The sequence below is a fragment of the Ixodes scapularis genome, unplaced genomic scaffold, assembly GCF_016920785.2.
Source record: "Ixodes scapularis isolate PalLabHiFi unplaced genomic scaffold, ASM1692078v2 ptg004722l_1__unscaffolded, whole genome shotgun sequence".
NCBI lineage: Eukaryota > Metazoa > Arthropoda > Arachnida > Ixodida > Ixodidae > Ixodes > Ixodes scapularis.
Window position 1 is genome coordinate 31,804 of NW_024610420.1, and position 23,031 is coordinate 54,834.

At 43.2% G+C, this 23,031-nt stretch overlaps 7 non-coding genes across 7 annotated transcripts; 6 read left to right on the forward strand and 1 right to left on the reverse strand.

Moving 5' to 3' along the window:
• Window positions 1–2,871: 2,871 nt before the first annotated feature.
• Trnaa-cgc lies at window positions 2,872–2,943 on the forward strand. Its single transcript has one exon. It is a non-coding gene; the product is annotated as a tRNA-Ala (tRNA).
• Window positions 2,944–7,933: 4,990 nt separating this feature from the next.
• Window positions 7,934–8,005, forward strand: Trnaa-cgc. The gene has a single exon. It is a non-coding gene; the product is annotated as a tRNA-Ala (tRNA).
• A 160-nt stretch (window positions 8,006–8,165) lies between these two features.
• Trnaa-cgc lies at window positions 8,166–8,237 on the forward strand. The gene has a single exon. It is a non-coding gene; the product is annotated as a tRNA-Ala (tRNA).
• A 150-nt stretch (window positions 8,238–8,387) lies between these two features.
• Trnaa-ugc lies at window positions 8,388–8,459 on the forward strand. Its single transcript has one exon. It is a non-coding gene; the product is annotated as a tRNA-Ala (tRNA).
• A 6,304-nt stretch (window positions 8,460–14,763) lies between these two features.
• Window positions 14,764–14,835, reverse strand: Trnaa-cgc. Its single transcript has one exon. It is a non-coding gene; the product is annotated as a tRNA-Ala (tRNA).
• Window positions 14,836–21,129: 6,294 nt separating this feature from the next.
• On the forward strand, window positions 21,130–21,201 carry Trnaa-cgc. Its single transcript has one exon. It is a non-coding gene; the product is annotated as a tRNA-Ala (tRNA).
• A 304-nt stretch (window positions 21,202–21,505) lies between these two features.
• Trnaa-ugc lies at window positions 21,506–21,577 on the forward strand. The gene has a single exon. It is a non-coding gene; the product is annotated as a tRNA-Ala (tRNA).
• Window positions 21,578–23,031: the final 1,454 nt, after the last annotated feature.

Here is a 23,031-nt window from a genome sequence, read left to right on the forward strand (position 1 = left end):
CGCAAAGACAAGGTTAAACTTGTCTAGGACAGGCTGCTGTACTACATCAGTGGTGACGCATTCGTTTGGAACTTCGACACTACTCAGTGTGAAAGGCAGCAATTCGCTCCTTCAAGTTCACGACCGTGACGGAAACCTTCTGGGCCAAGTAACTTTAAGCTGATAAATGTCGATTCTCCGAGTATTATTAAGAAACTTGATGATCTTGATATTTTATTGGTTGAACATGATCCCGATGTTGTGGTATCACAGAAACATGGCTATCCGGTTCTATCGAAGATTCGGAAATTGTACTTACGGGCTTTAAAATCATTAGAACAGGGGCCATAATTTGGACACTTGGCGAGAAAGTCGGCTAGAAATCTGGCGGCCGTGAAACAGACCCAAGAAAATTTTGGCGATTTATATACATTTCTCAAAAGAAGGAACAGGCAGATAAACTAGTTGTTGGTGGATTGGACATAACTATGGGCAAAAAAATATCGGTCTCTTTAAACCAGTAGTTTTTTTTGTAGCGTGTTCTTTCTCGAAAAAGGTTTCACATGTGTTCCTCGGGCTTTTTTGATGAACTGCCATTACCCGACATTGTTGTTTCAGAGGAAGAAGTGTTCGCCTTACTGCTCAGTTTAAATTGAAAAAAAGAAGGAAAGAAATGCGGGCCCCGAAAATAATTCTAACGAGTTTTCAATGAGATACGCCGAATGGTGCTGAAATATTTATACTATTTATGTGATAGATCACTATGAGAAGGCTCAGTACCGATACGACTGGAAATGTGCGGAAGTCGTTCCTATCCATAAGTAAGAGAGTACTACTGACACTAATAATTGTAAACCGATTTCTTTGCTTTGCACGTTGAACAAACTGCTTGAACGTACAGTTCATAATCATATTTGTTCTTTCTTTGAAACAAAGGATATTATCTGTGCTGAACAACATGGTTTTAGGTGGAAGATTTTTAGAAACGGTTCATAACTTGTTCGATATCATTAACAAAAGGGGGCAGACGCGCGTTGTATTTTTAGATTTTTCGAAGGCCTTTGACCCAGCGTCACATCCCAAACTTCTTTTAAAGCTATCCAAATTGTTGTTAAATTATTAACTGCTTCGTTGGCTTACAGGCTACTTGTGCAATTGGCACCAGTTTGTTAAGGTAAAAGGACAAAGATCACCTTCCCTGCCGGTACGTTCAGGCGTACCACAGGGATCTGTGTTAGGCCCTCTTCTTTTCCTTAGGTATATAAACGACCTAGTAAAAGTGAATGCAAATATTATCCGTCTGTTTGCTGATAATCTTGTAATATTTTCCGAAATCAAAGACCAAGCTGATCATGTAGAAACCTGTCGCATACCAAGCTGATCTAAATTCGAGCCTGAACAAAATCGGCAATTGGTGCCAGACATGGCAAATCAGTTTGAACCAAGAAAAATGTGCCTCTATGACAAAAACCCGCAATAAGTCTCCTCTGCTTTTTTTCATACAGCTTAGAAAAGTTTCTTCTGCAACAGGTTTCATATTTTGAGTACCTTGGTGTCATTATTACTTCTGACCTCAGATGGAATGCCCGCATGGAGTTGCTGTGTCGGTAAGCGATGTTTAAACTTTTATCAGCAACAAAGTTAACAGCTCACTAGACACTCGAAAGACCCCTCTTGGAGTATGCCGATATTATTTGGGATCCGCACACGTCATCAAACATAAACAAACTCGAAAGAATACAAAAGAAATCCCTTAGATTAATTTACAACAAATATAAAAGGTTAGATTTCTTAAGTACACTTTACGGTATAGCAGACATCCAGCCCCTTCCGACACGCAGGAAAATTAATAGACTCACTTTCTTATACACTCTGATCAACGATGGCTTCAGAATACACAAGTCACGCTATGTCTTTCTGAAATCCACGAGAAGCCGAATGACTGCTTCAAATTTTCATTTTTTCCTAGCACCGTAAAAGAATGGAATGAATTACCTTTTCACATTATAAGTGCAGCATCTCACAATCATTTAAAGTATCGCTCTTTTCATTGTATAAATGAACCTCATGTAATTGTGATCTAAAAGTCTTCAATCCTCATGTTTAGGTCTGACTGGTGTCATCTCTTCACTGCTCTGACGTTTCCTTTGTTCTTGTTTTCTAGGCATTGCACGTTTGTGTGTGGTAGGAGATGACTTCTGACCGAACATTCTCTTGCTATTGGTGCTACGTTTTGTTGTATTAGCATTCTGTGAACTATACATTCTGGTTTCCTGTTAGTAACTTGGTCGCTGACTAACCCTTTATTACCAAGGGGTCCCTTCAACAGTTTTCTTTTGAAAACTTTGGGACCCCCGTCTGAATAAGTGTAATTATCTAACATCTTGTGTACAAATAAACACATTTTTTACAGTTGTGAAAAAGTCACAATGTCTCTTATGTTATTCCTAAGACGACTTGAAGGCGAAAGCTCAAGCGCCGATGTAAACGTGACAGCGAACCTCCAAAGACAGCGCGCTCTCTGACGACGCGCTTTTGACGCACTTCTGGCACCGTTTCATTGTCTCACTCAGATCGTGGCGTCGGCTGTGGTACCGGTGATAGCGAACCTCTGAAGAGAGCGCGCTCTCTGACGACGCACTTTTGAGGTGTTTTCATCGTTTTCGTGTTGTCGATGTGTTTTCGATCAAGGACTTTGAAGGTCGACTGAACGATGTGGACTCAAGGTCGACTGAACGTAATAAACGCCTTAATAACTTTGTCGCACTGATATCTCTTATATTGCACCTTTCCTTCGGTGCTGCGATGCCTTCCGTGAGAAGGCAGTAGTATCTGTAAATAAATCAATAAAATAAAATCGTTATTTTAGTATTTTTGACCGGAAAACGTGTCGGGGGTGTAGCTCAGTGGTAGAGCGCTCGCTTCGCATGTGAGAGGCCCCGGGTTCGAACCCCGGCACCTCCAGGAAAGTATTTTTTTATTACTTATTGGTCAGTATTTTATCACAGCGGTCGGACAGATGCATATCTACCTCTGACAGCTCCGTGGCAGGTCCCTTTTTTAAATCTTCCCATGCAGATTATGGTTGAAATAAGACATACCCTGAGTAAAAAAATATTAGGGGTGTAGCTGAGTCATTCTGTTTCCGGCAGCCGATAGGAGCGGTCACAGAATGGAAGGCTCCGCTGGAGCTGGGATAACGGCCGTCGATGGCCGAGGTGAATCTGATATCTCGGTGCTCAAGGATTATCGTATCATTCTGCCTCCCCTGCCATCGGGTGAAGCGATGAAGCGTGCAGTCATTCTGCATTGTGACATTGCGGGAAGACCCTACCGCATCGAGGATTTTAGACGACCGATCGAGGAGCTTGGAGTCATCAAAGAGGTGACAGGAATAGGGGCTTATCAAATGTCTCACGTTTGGCTGGTCAAGTTACGAACCGAGGCAGCAAAGCAAAAGCTGTTCGAGGCAGGACGGCTGCTCGTGAGGGCCCGTACATGCCTCGTCATCGACCCAACCAGGCAAGAGACCAGAGTGAAGCTCCACTGGGTGGCGTTCGACGTTACGAACGACGCCATACGAAAGGCATTCTCGGAATACGGAGAGGTCAAGGACGTGACGCTCGACCGCTGTAAAGTGCCGGGTTTCGACGGAGTGGAGTCCACTACCCGAATAGTCCGCCTGGTCCTTCGGGAGGGTGTCGCCCTCGATCGGCTTCCTCACCAGATGCGCCTAGGGGGTGGCTCGGTCCTCGTGGTGGTGCCAGGCCGTGCCCCCATCTGCCTTCGCTGCCGGAGGACAGGGCACATCCGTCGTGATTGCCGTGCCCCCAGGTGTACCGAGTGCCGAGCTTACGGACACTAAAGGATTGACTGTGTCCGTTCGTATGCCCGAGCTGCGGGCGGCACAGCCGACGACCAGAGCGAGCTGGTAATGGATGAGCATGAGGCGGAGCTAGCAGCGGCGCCTGCCGTGGCAACGACCGAGCAGCCCGGCAGCGAGACGGGATTTGGCAAGTCTGACACCACCCCCCCCCCCCCCCCCCCCCCCCCCCCCCCCCCCGATACCCAGCGGACACCTACCGTCGCGAGAATTGACCGCACCTCCTGCTCCGGTGGTCGGCCGCTCGCCGACAGCTGAGGCGGGAGACAGTGGTGCAGGAAACGACGCGGGACCGGTCGACAAACCTGAGCTAACGGAGATGTAAGCTGAGGCGGCGTCTGTAAAGCGCCGTCATGAAGATGACCTGGAACTCAAGCAGGAACGCCGGCTATACGCCAGCTCGAAAGGCAGTGGCAGGTGGTTGGAAAGAAACGCGTCGTCAGCCAGCCACGGGCATCTTTGCAGCAGTACGGTGACAGACTGTCCCAGTAGGCAAATCCGCGGAAGGACACCCTGTACGACGAAGTTCCTCAAAGGTAAGCACCATGCGCTTGGTCTGGTTGACTAGTCGATGATATCACTTCCAAAGCCTGTGAGAGTTGCGACTTTAAACGTCCGAAGCCTTGCGGACCGAAGACGACAGCAGCAACTGTATCGCCTCGTCACAGAGCAGGATCTTGATGTTGTGGCGTTGCAAGAGACCAAAATTGAAAACGAGGACCAGACAGAGCGCATGGTGCATCAGTTCACAACACGTTATGACGTTTGCCATGCGGTGGGGATGTCGGCGGGGTGTCTTCTGTTAGTACGTCAAAGTATTGGGGCAGTGGTTGAGTCTGTTACGTCCTGTCCAACAGGACGGCTGATTGTCTGCGATGTTGCCTTCGCGTCGCGTAAGTGGCGCATAATCTGCATCTACGCGCATACCAGTGCCGAAGAACGAAAACACCTGTTTGAAGGTATTCGGTCTTTATTCGATACAGAACGTATGGTCATCTTCCTAGGTGACTTCAATTGTGTGTGTTCCGCACGTGATAAATCGAGTGCAACTCCTTTCAGAGACGGCAGTACAATGGTGTTAAATGATATTATTAATGAATACGGGTTAGATGACGTAGGTGACATTTTGGCTGGTACGTCAAATGTCCAATTTACACATTTTCAGGGCTCTAGTCATGCTCGTTTAGACAGGTCTTACGTTTCACTAGAGCTACTGCCACTTTGTGGCCAATATCATGTGTTGCCTGTATCATTTAGTGACCATTGTCTAGTGTCGTTCACCCTTGCTGGCAACAAACAAGGAAGAGCTTTTTCTTGGGATCTCTGGAAACTGAATAGTAAGTTAATGGAGGATAATGATTTCACAGACGGTGTCAAAGAATGTTTGGGAAAGTTTTTTGACGGGGACGGTAATGATTTGTGTGGGAGCTGGGAACTGTTTAAGCAAGAGGTGAAAATGAAAGCATTAGAACGTACGAGCGCTATAAGTAATAATGAAAGAAAACGCGAAACCCGTCTGAGACGGAACCTGGCGATGCTAATTGAAGAAGAAAGTCGATCGCCTGGCGTTTTTAAGAGTGACATCTGCACGGTGAAATCGCAACTTGAAGTTTTATACAAAAAACGTTATCATGGCGCGCTTGTCCGCGCGCGAGCGAGAAAAGTGTTTCTGGGCGAAGCGCCAACAAAGCGAGCACTGAGTGCGGAAAAAAGATACGCCAATCAGAACGAGATAGCAGAAATTGAATATCGAGGGGCTGTCACCCATGACTCCGCAGATATAGAACGCGCGTTTGTTGAATTTTATAGAGCACTCTTTTCTTATCATCCGGTAAATATGAATATGTTTTAGAGCGAGTTTCTGTCTTTAGTACCGCAGCTGGACCGCGAAACAATGACAAGTTTAGAGGATCCTATCAGTGTAGAAGAAGTCGAGAAAGCTATTGATAATCTGAACCCTGGAAGATCACCCGGCCCAGATGGTCTGACGGCTGTCTTTTATAAAGGGCTTAAGCGCGAAATCAGTTCTGTGCTATGTGGTGTATACCGTGAAGCTTATAAGCTTAAAAGGCTGCCCCCGTCCTTTTCCCGCTCGCATACTGTTCTCATTCCTGAAACCGATGACACGCAAAAACGGCGACAGGTAGCGTCGTACCGACCTATCAGTTTGACCAATGTAGATTATAAAATACTAATGAAAATACTAGCCGGGCGGTTGCAGTTGGTAATCACGGACATAGTTGGACCGCACCAGACTTGTGGAATCAAAGGAAGAACAATAGTAACCAACATTCATGTAGCTCGGTGTGTACTCGAATGCTGCGATAGTATGCACCGTAGTGTTGCAATGCTCCAGATTGATCTGGAAAAAGCGTTTGACAGGGTATCACATGAACTCCTTTTAGTCATACTAGAACATATTAATGTAGGTTCTATTCTTTTGGAAGGGGTCCGTATGGGCCTACAAAGGGTGTTCGACGAATTTAATTATTAATAAGGCTGTTAGCGAGCGCATTCGTGTTCTTCGTTCTGTCCGTCAAGAGTGTCCTCTGTCGCCTCTTCTCTTTTGCATATACATTGAGTCCTTTTGTCAGAGTATCATTAAAAACCAAATCATTCACGGATTTGCACTGAATTCGTGCGAGGTGCGCGTTTTATCGTATGCAGACGATATTGCTATATTCTGTGTGGATAGAAAAAGCATTAGTGAAACAGTGCGAATTATCAAACGCTTTTGCGAGTACAGTGGAAGCGCCGTGAATTGGCAGAAGTGTTTAGGTTTTCGGCATGGTGAGTGGGAGTCTACGCCTGGAATGTTTGAAAACTTCAGCTGGGTAACGACGCCGGTCAAGTACTTAGGGGTCCCCTTAGAAAACTATCGTGACAGTGATCCGTACTGGCAGAGGCAGGTTGTTGAGTTACGTGAAAAGGCGGAAAAGTGGAAAGGCAGAGATGTGTCGATGCTCGCGCGTGCCACAGTGTGCAATTTGTTCTTTGTCTGCAAGCGGTGGTACGTAATGCAGGTACTGCATTGTTCGCGTATAAACGTACAAAAAATGCACCGGATTTTTGCTGTATTTATTTAGGGATCGACCTGGGAACGATCAAGCCGGACGAACCTCTTTCGACGCGTACGTGTGGGAGGCCTATCATTGGCACACCTCTTTTTGAAACAGGTTGTAAATCGTTTTATTTTTATTCGTGACGTGAATGATCCATTTTTGCGTACAGTTTGTCAGGTACGCCTAGGTAGAGCCTTGCCAGATATTGTTGTATCTTCTCAGTGTTTTTTGACTGGAGGGTTTCATGGGTATTTTCGCGAGGTTGTTCAAGCGACACGTTTTCTGTGCACACGTTTTTCATTACAGTACTTGGGTGATGTAACACGGAAGCAATTGTATAGAGCCCTTGTTGATGCTGTCTTCCCCGTCCCGCTGTACAGATCCCTATATTCTGTCGGACCAGGGCAGAACGTCCTTCAGCGCGCTAAGAGAATGTCAGTACCGCCGTCTGTTAAAACGTTCTTTTTAAAATTGCACATGGGAGTCTTGCCGGTTAAAACTTGGATGAAAGACAAGGGTATGTTTGTAGTTTGGGGTGTAAATTGTTTTTTGTGTAAAAAACCAGAGACAGTTGAGCACGTATTCCTAGAATGTTGGGACGGGGTTTTCTTTTGGGATGTGCTGCAACGAACACTGAAAAAAGATCTACCTCTGGATCCTCATGGTATTAGGTACTTAGCCATAGAGAATGAAAACGGTGTACCGTATGATCTCGTCACGCTTCTGGGTTTACATAGCATATGGAAATCTCGCATGGCTGTCCGTCAAGCCGATGTGGATGTCCGTTCGGTTCATGAGTACTTTGGCGAATCTGTTCGACGGATGGTAGAAGTGTGGAAGGCTCAGCCTGAGGTTCCTGATTGGGTATCTGTACTAGAAGGTGTAATCCAGCTGAAGTACTTTTAACCATGTCGCGTTAGTTGCATAATGACTGACGTGAGTGTTTTATCATTATTGTAACATTTTGTTGATGTCTAAGCCGGCAATAAAGAAAAAAAGAAAAAAAAAAGAAGGTGTAGCTTAGTGGTAGAGCGCTCGCTTCGCATGTGAGAGGCCCCGGGTTCGAACCCCGGCACCTCCAGGAAAGTATTTTTTATTACTTATTGTTATTGGTCAATATTTTATCACAGCGGTCGGACAGATGCATATCTACCTCTGACAGCTCCGTGGCAGGTCCCTTTTTTTAAATCTTCCGATGCAGATTATGGGTGAAATGAGACATACCCTGAGCAAAAAATATTGGGGGTGTAGCTCAGTGGTAGAGCGCTCGCTTCGCATGTGAGAGGCCCCGGGTTCGAACCCCGGCACCTCCAGGAAAGCATTTTTAGTACTTGTTGGTCAATTTTATCACAGCGGTCGGACAGATGCATATCCACCTCCGACAGGTCCGTGGCAGGTCCATTTTTTAAATCTTCCGATGTATATTAGGGGTGAAATAAGACATACCCTGAGTAAAAAATATTGGGGGTGTAGCTCAGTGGTAGAGCGTTCGCTTTGCATGTGAAAGGCCCCGGGTTCGATCCCCGGCACCTCCACTTCTTTTTGCTAGCTGACTTCTGTCAAAGATTTCATTTTTATTTTAATTCGTAACAAAAAAAAAAAAAAAAAAAAAAAACATAAACGTAAAAGACAGTTTGATGGGGTCTGGGGCCCGTTAGGAGTTTAGCAGCAGGGCAAGTTTTTCAATATATGAACAAAACACGCTAACACGCGTAGAAGGTGGTTGGCAATGATGGTATCGTTGCTTGGACTGTGTGGTCTCTTGTGAATGTGTATGTGCTTTGTATTTGAAAATGCTTTCAACAAAGTAGATCTCTGCGTAAAATGTGGTTGGGTGTTGCTTTGTGGGTATATATAGGATGCTTGAGAAATAAACCAGTTAGCGGAGTTTATGGTGTTTCCTTCTGTGCCTGTTTCTTCAACTAAAATATTTTTTTTTTCCTTTTTTGCACCACAGTCTGATATGTTAAACGACATGATTAGCTACCACCAGCTCACCTGCGCGCTTCATTAAGACAAACCATATTTACCAAAATACCAAAATCTTACAAAGAACACACACAGAAGAAACAAACAAAAAAGGTCACACACAAGCACATACACACAAGGAAACCATGTTGAATTAACCTGAGACTGGGGTAGAGAAAAAACATCAAAACGTAGAAGGGAAAGAAAATAGACAGGACGACGTCTCAAGCGAGACGTCGTCCTGTCTATTTTATGTCCATTCTATGTTTTGATGTTTCTTCTCTACCTTAGTCTCAGGTTAATTCAACATGGATAACATTTACCAGCTCGCCTGCACCCTTACCATTTTTTCTACAGAAGAAAAATATACGCACAGCTTCTGTTCATAATATTCTACAAAATACAAAGGACTCCATACAAATGAGGTTAGCAAAACAAAACAAAAAGAAATATTGCGTCCGCACAGTTTTTTTGTCATTATGCAAGAATACAACCTTTTTATCAAAAAGAAATGTACACTTTTTAATATAAAACGCTTTAATATATAAAAAATATTCATCGTACACAACGTCCGACAGAATTATAGGAAGTGCATCAATAATAACTTCCTTTCCATATTATAAATGCCACTATTATTCGTAATTAAATTTTTAAGTAATGAGGGTAAACCATAAGCGATTGACTGATAAGTGTGATTAGTACGAGCTCGGGGTATGATCCATCTTTCCGAAAGGCGCAAGTTGATGCAATAAGGATTTTTTGGAGGGCTTCGCCATCTCACGCAAAAACAAAATAGGGTCAGAAGATGAAAACCGGAAACAATGCAGTAGTCTATAGTCATACGTCTTTTCAACTGTAATTACTTTATATTGGCAGAATAGGGGCTTTGTATGAGCCATATAGTGCATCTTAAAAATATGTTAGAAACTGCTTGTAGTTTACTTTAAAGGTACATTGTATTCATAGTTTTTCACTTCAAGTACATTGCGCCTGTTGTACTTGTTACTTTGCTTGAAGTACATAACCTCTGATTTATTTTGTACTTTAAATTATGTACTAGACGTATAAGGTGTCTGAAGCCACCAGGCTTGATCTAAAATGGACCGTAAAAATGGACGCCTGGATGGCTGACCGCGTTCGTGGCGTCATCAGTGCACGTTCGGCTGATGCTCTTCGGCGAATTCGGCTGTTGACTACCTTTTTACGATGGCGTTGACGTCAATTGGGCGGCCATTTTGGTGGCCTTGCCGCTGAGCGCGTACTTTCTGCAGCGCACATTTCGCACTACTGAATTTCCTTTTTCTCGACAAGAACAAGGGGGAATGACCACGAGCAGTTTCATATGCTGCTAATACATCATACAAGACTACGGTGACCATAATCCTCGAAGTAGGAAACGGGACACTCGGGTTTGGTGGTAGGGTAGGGTGGGGAAGGAGGGAGGGTGGGAATTTGTGATACTTTACTTCGACGCTACGAAATAATAGTGAGTTTTAGTATGCGTATACGAGTGAACGCAAGCCCTGTGCGTTTCTGTTAGCGTTGCGTGTTCCACACTGCGTGCGCGCGGAGCCCAAACCGTGGCCTTGGATTGGCGCATGGCGATTTCGCGCATGCCTTTTCGTCAAAGGTGTATTCCACAGGTTTGTTTTTTCTTGTAAAATTACAAAGCGTAGCTTCCTTTCTGTAAAAAAATAGGGCTAAAAAACTTGCCAGGGTCAACGGCGGGCGGCGACGCAGACGACTTAGTCGAGGTGGCGGGGCGCGACACCTCGACACCTCGATTCAGACACCCTATACTTTACCCAATTGACGCTGCGTTTCTAGAAGTTCACACCGGGTGCTTGCCGAACGTAAATAGAAGCACCTCCCCTGCGTTTCCGATACCGATTTAAACAAAAATTGCAACTCTTCTAAGACATATATATCATCATCATCAGGATACCATGTTTCAGTGAACAAAAAAACAAAACAAAAAAAAAAAAAACAGAAAAAAAACAACAACGTCGAATTAGGATGGAATATGAATAGCATTCATTTAATTTTTGAGAAAGCGAACATCGGGATAAAAGGCTGATAGGCTGTTCCCAGTTACTAAATAATCTATTACATCTGATGGCACAATAAAGTAGGCTCATATCGGTTAGCCTTGTACTGTGATACTAGCGTGCATTAATTGTTAGCAAATTTTGGCAAGATAATTTTCATTAGTAAGTTCAATACTAATGGCACTGTCAGTTTTTTCTTGCGAAGAGCTTTCCATTTGTAACCCACACAGATTTCCAGATAAATTCTTCCTTTCGGCCGATAGCTCGGCCAAGCAAGCGTTTGAGGGCTGGGCATAAATGCTGATTTATAACAAAATGGCACAGTCGGTGACAAGCCAAAATCAACTGTTGTGATACATCTTTTTTTCTTCTTTTGCTCTTTCAAGTACAATACAGCGTCCTCTTTACGGCAGGATACAACCTAAATTATGTTGTTACTTTCCCCAGCAATACATGTTGCTACAGGATGACACACTTCGACGTCGGAGTGCGCTATCGGCTCACCGATAAGGTCACCGATCTCGGTCAGAACGGCTTCAAGAGTTTCATTGTCACGTTCTGCCAGGCATTTAATCTCTAAGTTTGCATTTAGCAGTGTATAGACCCCTTTCGAAAGCCGCGGGCCGATTATTGGAAGGTCGGAACCACTGCACAGTGGCGGAAGATCTGATGTCGTGGAACGTGCAAGTCATTCCATAAGTGCGCAGCCAACGCTAGGAAACGACGACGACAAGCCAATCAAATAGCGTCGAAAGTCAACGTCATTGCACTCATCACCTTTCTCTGTGGGTGTGCATTTGCTTTTTTATCCAACGCAAAGCATAAAGTGTGCCGTGAATTTGCGGTTTTCGTCCTCCATTGTGCAGGGATTCCACAGCTGCAAACAGAGGGCAGTCTTTCGAAAGGGGTGTACTGTTAACAAAGTAGCAGCCTAGTCTGGCACTGCCTCATATGTCTTTTTGAATAGCTTCATTTGTTTGACGAAGGCTGTCGTTTTGCTTTTTTTAAGTTCACGTTTTTCCTTATAAACGTGAACTTTATCTATCTTCTGTTTCGTATGTTCGAACTGGCCGTTCATGAATTCCAGGCCAGCCTTAACACGGTGCATGTGAGCCCTGATGTCTCTGACGAACGAGTCTTTTAGCGTTCTAACTTCTTTTTTAAACTCCTCCTTTAACTTGCGGAACAGTTTTATCTTTGTTTTAGGGTTTTCTGCTCTCCGGATCTACGTTTGGTAAAATTTTAAGGGTAATTTAATTTTTTAGTTTACTCTTGGTGAAATCTAGGCTTTAGTTGCAGGATATTTTTTTATTATATATTCGGCGTTTATAAGATTTTACTTCTTTAAAATTCTTCAGTTCTTCACAATTTGGCATTTACTGTAAATTATGCGTGTTATATGTTCAACCCTCTTAGATTATGAATGTAAAACAATAATTTAAAAAAAAACGCAATAAATGGAAGAGAAAGCTACTTTAACTCTGAAGCAAATACTTTGATACTACAAGAACCTGGAACTACACACGCAAATCAGGCTTCGTTGTAATACATTTAGGCACACTGAGCAAGGTTTTTGTTGCTGCACCTATAAACATTTGGACAAATCAGGCACCTTATGGTAATAAATTCAAGCTTACTGGGCAAGGTTTTTGTTGTTGCTCCTTTGGACATTTTTGATTGGGTACTCGAGAGGAGTGAGCAATGCTTGAGTACTGCGCGACGATGAAAGTAAAGAGCTCATCGTCACAGGCAGGAGATATATTGATTGATTGATTCACATATTTTTATTTCGACTCGGGCGCCAAGGCGATTGGTACAAAAGGTAATTAAAGTAACTTGACGAGGTCCCAATCAGTGTTATATGTTTTTGATAAATACAGATAAACACCAAAAATTATCCCCTGAGCGCGCGGTTTGATCGAATTCGGTGAAAAAGCCGAAAAACCCCGAATTGAGCGTGTGTTTGGTTAGGAAAAACCAAAGCTTCCCGGGAAGAAACTATTTGTCTGCAGCTTTATTTTGTGTTGACCCGGAGCAGCACAGCTTCCAATGAACTGTCCGCGAGGCTTCTTCTCGCTTCGGAACCACGCGTATCTTATCTCGTCTTTTTTTTTTTCTTATCGGTACGGGGATTTGTCCATGTAATCGGTTCACGCGTAAGTTCCCTCGAGGTTGGGGAATTCCATATCAGTATTCTATTCCACCAAATGTAAGCCCCCGTAAACCCCGACTTTTGTCCGAAACCAAAAATGGTTCCTAGAAAAAACAAATTTGCTAAACAAAAAACACGAAAAAAAAAACAAAAAAAAACACCACTGAGAATTATGAAACATCAACCACATAAACACTGGGCTATACTTATAATTAAGGTTCGTGTTTCTGGGGTTAATTTTTTTAATATGATAATATTTTTCAAAGTTTATTTCCTAACAAATTAGGCATTTCAGCCTTTATTTTTGGCGCGAGATAAAAATAACAAATGTCGGCGTTTGTTGGGGTTTATGATTAAGAAAATCATATACGTTTATGGGATTCCTCTACCTTCATGGCATATGCATGTGACCCGAACACATGGAAAACGTCCCGGCAATGATAAGAATTGTGTGTGAACTCAAAATAAAGCTCTAGAAATCTAATCTTGTGCGAATTGCTAGGCAATTGCATTGCATACGTGAAACCACGCGTGAAACAATCTAGCATTACAAACGTTTATATTATATCGTTTACCAGCACATTTAGCCTGCTCAGCCAGACCCCTACGTTTACGGCGCTCTTCATCAAATAATTCAACGCGTGGGGTGTGTACACTTATAATGAGACACCTGGTGATCTTCCGGAACCTTCTAACACGCTCCTCCTCTCCCACCTTGCCTCCTAGCCTACCTCACCTCCTCACTCCACCCCTGGCCACATGACCCCCCCCCCCCCCCCCCGTTAACCAATCGGCGTCGTGCACCTAACTCCTCCTCTCTCACTAGTCAACCAATCAGTTCCCGGCCTTGCGACCACGCTTTTATCCAGGCTTCGCTTTCGGGTTTCACAAGATGCCAAGCAACATGACAAAAAATGTTTCACGCTAAAAAAAGAGAAAAAAAAAATTATCTGCTTTATGTATAGGTTTTTTTTTTTTTTTTTAGTTAAGAACAGTTCTGGTTTTGATGTTTCTTTTCCAATATTAATTAAACCTTCTCGGACGCGTGCACCATCGACAAAAGGAACTCATTGATTATTGTGTTTGTTTGGCTCGATTTTACTGCAAGTGCGCCAATATTGTCAACGAGGACTACGACCTGTTGATGAAAGATGGGGTGAATCAATATAAGTGTTCATAATGCATCAGGCGAAGAATCCAAGATGGCGACGAGCTTACGGCTAAAAGGACGCAAGGTCATGTGGTCGAATGCTCCAAGGATACTGCACCCGGTGCCGACGGCACTGGGAATATCCCAGCCGAATGGACGTCGATGAAATGTATTCAAACTGTGCTGGAAGAACTCGTCAACAGTTTCGCGCAACTGAAGGCGGAAAACGCATCGCTCTCTCAAAAGGTATGTCGCCTCAGCGATAGTTTCCCTGTTCATAAACCAACTCCCTCGGAACTCTGACGAAGCTGGTAGTTCAATCCTGTCTTCATGCGCTTCTGCCGCAGCCATTCCGCCCCTGCTTTCCCAACAACAAGGTCTAGCGAACTCAAAAAGCGCTGTGTATAGCGGCTCCTCGAAAAGCATACCACTGCGCGGAGCTAGCAGAGGTATGCGGAGAGGTATGCACCTGTCCACCCATGACACTGTCACATAAATAATAAAACCGTAACAAAAATAACTGGAGGTGCCGGGGTTCGAACCCGGGGCCTCTCACATGCGAAGCGAGCGCTCTACCACTGAGCTACACCCCCGATGTATTCACAGCTTTATAAACCTCATATCTTCACAACAAGCACCGACACCTTGTCATGACCCTTCTAATCAATATGGTTGGCTAAAAGTCTGGACTTCTGCTCATTTCACTTCGCATGAAGTAACACATCTACTAAAATTCCAGCGTTACAAAGTACAAAAGCATTAACCGTCACAGATTCATCTCTTGTCTTCACGTCACAAATAAAAGTAGAGGGTGTCCCCCAAAATAATTACAGTATTTTTTTTTTTATTACAAACATCATCCACGCTTTGCCGAACGCTCATTTTTCACTAAAATGTCGTGCTAGGGTTCCGAACAGGATTTCCAAGTTTCCGAATTAACCGTTATCTCAATCAGAAGTGATAAGTGATTTTGTGAAAATTTCAATGCGAAAATGGGGCCCGTTTTCGCCCGTTCTCGGTAACTGACGCCGTTCAGCTCCATGTATTTATAGAACTCCGTCGGCCGCCATTTTCCCATTGAAAATCTCAGAAAAACACTGGTACCTCTCGAATGAGATAACGCGGTTAGTTATAAAACTGTGGCATCTCGTTCAGACCGCTAGCGCCACATTTGGGGCGGAAATGAGCGTTCGGCAAACGTAACTTATTTTTGCTAAAAACATAAAAAAAAGTTCCGTTTTTGTTTAATTTTTACTGGCAAAAAATGCAATCATTATCATTAAAACTAATATCATCATGGAGCCATTTATGAACACCTTGCTCCGTGATAAATAATGTCGAACAATAAATAATGTTATTTAGAGTCACTGGCAGCAAGACGATGTTGATTAATATTCGCGTTTTTTGCGTCGTGATTCCTTCTCAGGCGTTCGTGATGTAAGTAATTCAAACACACGATTGATTGATTGATTGATTGATGGGTTGACAACTAAAGTCATGACCAAGTTGGTGGCGGAGCGGTAACAAGATGATCGGAAATGGCCACACCCGGTGGATCTTACGATGTCAGTGAGTATGACCATAGTCTCCTCTATACTCCCAAAGCCTGGCAGTTTGACGACGGAGCCATAGAGTCCCCGGTCGCAGATTTGGAGCGCGAAAATCTGGTAGTACAGAGCGTCAAAAAGCCATTTCTCGGAGAACCTGGACGTCAGCTCACAGGTTTTGCAGGGGCGAGGACCCGAAGCACACTCGTTCGCTCGGCAGAAATGTGTTTCGGCGTCTCGCCGCAGCGCGGCGCCAGTCACGTGGCTCTGCTCTCATCCGCTATCTGCCGCTCCACCTTTTCCGTTTCGGCGGCCACTTCTCGTGGCGATCTGCCCAGCTTTTGGTATGTTATGACGATGCGTGTGCGTCGCAGAGGCTACGTCAATCCGCCTCAGGCGGCCGTGCACCATGAGCAACGAATGAACTTTTGGCGCTGGTCGATCGGCTCCGTCCGATCGCACACTCTTAATCTAGAGTCGGATATGAAACCGGTTATCACCGCGACAGATTCCTACCTGTCACGGTATAACCGGCCTCTTATCCGTGCCGTTGTATCCGGTGCGTTATACCCGGACCGTCATATCCGGCCGGTTGTGTCCTCATGGCCCGATGTATATATCCGTCCCACGGTTATACCGCCCTCTAGATTCGACTTGTCACGGATACCACCGTCCCTCTTTTTTATGGCCCTTTCAGTTTATCAAAGATGCCTGTGCGCCTATTTTTGCGCAGAGTGCTCAATGGGCCAATCGCTGCTATTTTTACAAAAAGGGGTTCGGCTACTGACAAGGCTGAAAAAGTGTGGACTTAAATGTATAAAGCCCGTGATGGCGCAGTTAGTGTGGCGCTAGCGAGTGAAACATGATGCCCCCAGTCGCATACCGGACTCCATCTTTAAGGCAAACATATTTTCAAATTCGTGAGACGCGTTTTTTTTTTTCTTGTTTTTTTTTTGTTTTTTTTGTAGGCCTGATTGGCTTTTTGAGTGCCGGGCGGGAAAGTAGGTGCACCGGCATAATTTTAGTGTGCTCAAACTTCTTCGGTTGACCTTTCATATGCATAGAAACATATAATCGAGTTGTGAGGAAAGGGAAGAACATGTGTAAGCAGTCAGAAAAAGAGTGGGTCAGTACCTTGCGAATTTACTTTTATTCGCACGGTTTGGTCGAGTTATAATTAATCCTCTCTGCAATTATAAGTGTACTGAACCTATCCCATACAAAAATGTTTATGCAAAGTTATGTACAATCAACCAGTTAACACGAGAGAACACACATCCATGATATGCCAGATGCCGGAACGAAGAAGTCAACAGGAAATAAACCAGTAAATCTAAAACAATATGTCCTTCAAGTAACAGCAGCCTGGCTGATTAAAAAAAAAAAAAAAAAGTGAAATCTCGAAAGGGGTGTTGGTCGGGGAGGTGATAGTTTTTTAGAAAAACAAAATGAAACGTCATACTTGGCACAAGACAAATAATAAAAGCACCAGTCAAAGAGCATCTCGGTTCTCAGTCATTCCGTCAGACGTCTAAAAGACCGCAAGGTTCGTGGTGCAAGACTAGCATGTCACTCATCAAAAATGACTCTGCTCCCCTCATTGACCATTCTTTTTTCTCTGTTAACATTGGCATTTTCACTTAAATTGATTTCACTAGAACCTCTATAAGCATTCTAGACAGGCGAAAGGTCAGAAATAATGTCAATGTCAAATTTGCCATATATTTAAAAAAATAATTTCATTCAAATTTAACTGGTCAAACATAAAATTACCTTCCATTTTAGCAATGACCCTGTCAAAGGGCTTAAGAGTACATAAAATATACGATAAAACAGCAGTGGCAGTATAAAATAATATTAAAGGAGCACCAGTTAACTAGGGCATCACGTTTCATAATAATATCTGAATCACATTATACAAATAAAAATTCGAAAGCTTGTGCATGTGTTGACTATTGCATAAAGCCTTTTAAGTAGACAGGTATGCATTTAAACCAAATTATGAACTGAACTATAAAATGGAATTATTTCAGGCAGCGTCAATTCTCCCAATCGACGTTAGAATAGCTCACCGGAATTTCTCCCAACAGTCGCGCCTGTCATTGGTTACATGAAACCAGATTAGAAATGGGCAAAATGTAACATACGGCTCTGTTATCTTATCAGTGACACTGATATCACTGCAAATAAATGTCAAAGGAAGTAAGCGTCGACGTAAGGAAGAACCTACCCTAATGCGATAGAGATCTCTGCAAAGGCCAGCCCGAATGCGATGACCGACTCTGCAAATTACTCAAGACAATCGCGATTACGGTTGTACTACGCTGCTAAGAAACTTAGTCTCTACCGTGAAAGTCGTAGTATTGTATTCAATAATATACAGCGCGTCGCAAATTCACGCAATCACCCCACATACTTTTTGGTTTCTAAATCGTCCTGGAGCACCCTTTCCCAGCGACATACAGTTTCCAGTACTGCTCTCCTACATTTACACTCTAAAAAATATCCATTTTTAAAATGTTCTTGACATCATCTGAACCCATGGGCAATACGCAGACCAACTTGCTTTCACTCCGCATAATATATTTCTCATAGCAAAAATGAAAGTGATGAGGAACACAAAGAATATTTAGTATTATATAAATATTTGGGCTAGCGAGGGAAATTTCGACAGAAATAGGGAAATTTCAGGCGTCCGCTAGAGAATTTCCAACTTTTCGTGTTGGCAGCCCTGGGGTACGGCCACCTGAGGCGGATTGGCGTAGCCTCTTTGACGCACACCCATCGTCATTCTCACTGACAACCTAAGGAATGCCGGATGTGACCACTTCCGGTCATTTCATTACCGCTCCGCCACCTGCGAGGCCGTGACATTAGCTGTAAATTAATTATTTCATCGATTATTCGATCAATCAACCAATCACTCGATGAATCAACCAATCACCCGATGAACCAACAAATCAATCAATAGATAAACTAAGCAACGTATCGATTAATACATCAATCAATCAACCAATCAATGGATCCATCCATCAGTCGATCAATCAATCAATCATGTGTTTGAATGATTAAAATCACGAACGCCTAAGAAGGAATCGCGATACAAGGAACGCGAATATAATAAGCCTCTTCTAGCGTTCCCCAAGCGTTAGTGACTATGCATAACAATATTCATTGTTCGACATTATTTATGACGGAGCAAGGCGTTCTTAAACTGCTCTATGATGATATTAATAATAATGGTAATGACGCAATTTTTGCCAGTAAATACAAGGTGTAAAAAAAGTATTTTTTTTGTTCTTGTTACTGAAAAAAATAAGCTACGTTTGCCGAATGCTCGTTCTCGTCCAAATGTGGCGCTAGATGTCTAAACCAGATGCCACACTTTCAGAGCTAACCGTTAGGCTCATTCAAAAAGTTATGAGTGTGTTTTTTTTTTTAATGTTCAACGGGAGAATGGCGGCCGACGGAGCTCCCGAATGCATGGTGCTGAATGGCGCCAGGCACCGGAAACGGACAAAAACGAGCAAAAACTGGCCCCATCTTCCCGTTTAAATTTCATAAAATTACTCGTAACTTTTGATTGAGATAACGGTTAGCTCGGAAACTTCGGCATGGGGTTCGGACCGCTAGCTTGACATTTGTGTGGAAATATAACGTTCAGCAAAACGTAGTTTATTTTTGCAAAGAAAAAAAAAAAGAACGAACACACAAGCAAGTAAAATACACTTTAAGAAACATTTTTTTTTTTCGCAGTGTCTAGACTTACGTCCGACGGAACCCGAAATAAAAATTAAAGTTACATCCGACGTAACTTTACGTCAAATATTCGAGTTACGTCCGACGTAACCCAACACGAAAATCAAAGTTACGTCGCACGAAACTCCAAAGAAAAATTAAGATTACGTCCGACGTAACTTTACCCCAAAGTTTCGAGTTACGTCAGACGGAACCCAATGTGAAAATTAAAACTACGTCCGTCGGAACTCGAAACAAAAAAAATAAAGTTACCCCCACCCGCTATCCGTTTCGACCTAGATGAGTTTCGCACCGGCGTAGGTCGTGGTACCGGCACGCGTTCGTGTAATTACAACAGCGTGGTGCACGTTAAAGACCCCAGGTTAGCGGTTGTACTGCACCGGCTAACTTTCTCATCTACAGCTAAGATACAAAACACCCGAGAAGGCGCACTAGCATCAAAACTGTCTAAACATACGAGCAACACGATTTTTCTAGATCACGGCGCATATAGGGAGGCTTCAGACGCTTTAGACGACACGACGGGCCTTCAATCTGTCGTACGAACCAAAACCCCAACACTGATATCTCAGGGTCTCAGGCATCTAAGGCTCGCAGCATGCGTGCTGTGGTTTCCATTTTGTTATTTTTTTGTTTTATTTTGTGTGTCGTATTTATAGTGGTTTTATATCGAAAAACAAATCGAAAAATTTGCTAAAAGGAGGGGAAAAAAACGAGAAAAATAAACAAAAAAAGCGTATGGTGGCGCTCGCCCGGCCTACGCAGCCTCTACACACGAGGAACACACTCCAACCCCCTCAACAAACCTGGAGGTTCGGGTAGAGCCCCGATCTTAACCAATTTACAAATGCTGCATCGGACGTAATGCAGAAGTAATTTATAATATTTTTGTGGGTTTCGGCCACAAAGCGTAACATTCAAAAAGGTTGCGCAGGTTACACAGGCCGTAACTTATTTCCGTCGGACGTAACTCGAAACCTCGGAGTAAAGTTACGTCGGACGTACCTTTCTTTACTATTTCGGGTTCCATCGGACGTAACTTTGTACTTTATTTCGAGTTACGTCGGATGTAACTTTAATTTTGATTTGGAGTTCCGTTGGACGTAACTTTAATCTTCATATTGGGTTACGTCGTACGTAACTAAAAACCTTGACGCAAAGTTACGTCGGACGTAACTTTAATTTTTATTTCGGCTTCCGTCGAACGTAACGCTAGACACTGCGATTTTTTCTTCGGTAGTTTTGTGACACGGAGACAAGAGGGGAATCTGTCCTAATGCTTTTGTATTTTGCGACGCTTGTATTTGAGTAGATGTGATGCCTCATACAAACTGAAGTGAGCAGAAGTCCATGTCACTAGTTGCGTGCAGTGCAGGCCAAGCCTCCGGCAGACGAAGAGAGAAAGGGTTAACGGAGAGCGATGGGGGAAAGGGAGAGCACCACGAACTTTAGAGAGCAGAGCAGGTTTCTCTCATCCTCTTCAGCCTCTCTCCGCTCGACCGGCGTCGCCTTCGCCTGTGCTGCACGCAGCTTGACAAGGCAGCGGTGATTGTTCCGTGTACTGAATTCCGTGGAGATATCGGGGGTGTAGCTCAGTGGTAGAGCGCTCGCTTCGCATGTGAGAGGCCCCGGGTTCAAACCCCGGCACCTCCATTCTTTTCTTTTTACTATGTCTTTTTTTTTTTTTTTTTTTTTTTTATTTAGGAGCCAGTGGCGTTAAAGTTTCTTTTAAAAAAATCAGACCTAGATTGAGGTTCAAATGAAACATGACCCAAGTATAACATGTAATTTTAACGGTTTTCACCGCCCCTCAGAGCCTTGCACGCGGCATTTTATCGTCATATACACTAACGCCGTCTTTGTTCGATATATTATTTTACACGCTCAAGAAAAATATATCACCCAATGTGGTTCTTCGCTCAATGTCAAAATATAGCAATATATGTAAAGAAACATCGGGGGTGTAGCTCAGTGGTAGAGCGTTCGCTTTGCATGTGAAAGGCCCCGGGTTCGATCCCCGGCACCTCCATTTATTTTTGCTACGTGACTTCTTTAATCAAATATTGAGTTTTTTTTATATTTGATAAAATACTAAGGAATATTTTCCTGAGTTTCCTTTTCGGGAGAATATTTATCGAAGTTTAATTTTGTTCTTTCCAAGCAAGGGAGGAAGGGAGATAGAAAAAAGCAAAACAAAACAAAGCTGATAAAAAAGGAAAAAAAAGAAGCGATCTTGAATATTATTGTACTAGTAGCGTCCGTTTTCCTTCTTACACTTCCTTCCCTATTTTTATTTTTATTTTTTTTTCATTCTTTTTGATTTGCCATTTGCGTGTTCTCTTTTGTTTATCTCTCATTTCCTGCCCTACATTGTGTGGTGCGGTTGAGATAATTAAAGTGTAATAAAAAGAGTTAAAGACATACGGGCAGTTTATTAGTATACCAGGAAGTATACTAATAAACTGGTTTTTCTCAAAGTGTTGCGAAATATCTGCAGTTTTCTTTTTTTATTTTACGCTCACATCCCAGAACATATCCCAGAATATGTTCTCTCCAGAATATGTTCTGGGAGGTGGTTATTTACTTGCCTCAAGGCAAGTAAATAACCACCTCCCAGAACATATTTAGATGAGTTTTTGAAACATCGTAAATTCAACCACGTTGCAAAGCTTACTGATTTTAAAAAAAAGGTTGAGCATAGTAACTTTAACGATATTTATTTATTTCAAAAGCTCCCAATTTTTTTTTAGATATTATAGCGAATATTGAGAGTACAATACCGTCCATACAAAATGAGGTACTAGAATAACAACTTGGATGACATTTTACGTCATTCTTGGTTAAATGAAGAGCAACAGAAAAACTGATCTGGCCCTGCTCCAGCACCGCAGAGACACTCCATCAGTCCTCTCAGTTTGCCGCCGGTGCCGCCGACGTCGTATGGACTGACAATCGCGACTTACGATCCGTTAAACAACGGAAAAAAAATGGCGGGGGGGGGGGGGGGGGGGTGGGATTTAGGACTAAACTTGCGGGTGATGTTTACTTAATATGTTTTATTTTACCTTCCACTCTTTTTCTTACTGAATAGTGCTTTTCTTCGTGCAATTAGTAAATATAAACTTTTCATTCTTGTCTATGTTTCCTCCCGTTTCCGATTTCGTGCGCAATTCGGGGCGAATATGGGACCCGCCCTGTGTTCCCTAAGCTGTCGGTGCGGAAACCTAGATAATCTTATTACCCATGTTTTCACCGAGTTGAAAACCCAGGTGCAAAACACCGAGGTGCAAATCTAGGTAATTTTATGTATCGTATTCTTACCAATATCTTCGGTGCAATTTCTAGTAACTTCTAACTGAGTAGAGTTACTTTTTGCACGCATTTTTTGTTCACGTTATCATCCGAAACGATAGGAAGTAAAACGATGCAAATATCAAGGTATATCCTTCCAGGAAGTCCCTCGTGTTTTGTGTGCCCTGAGCA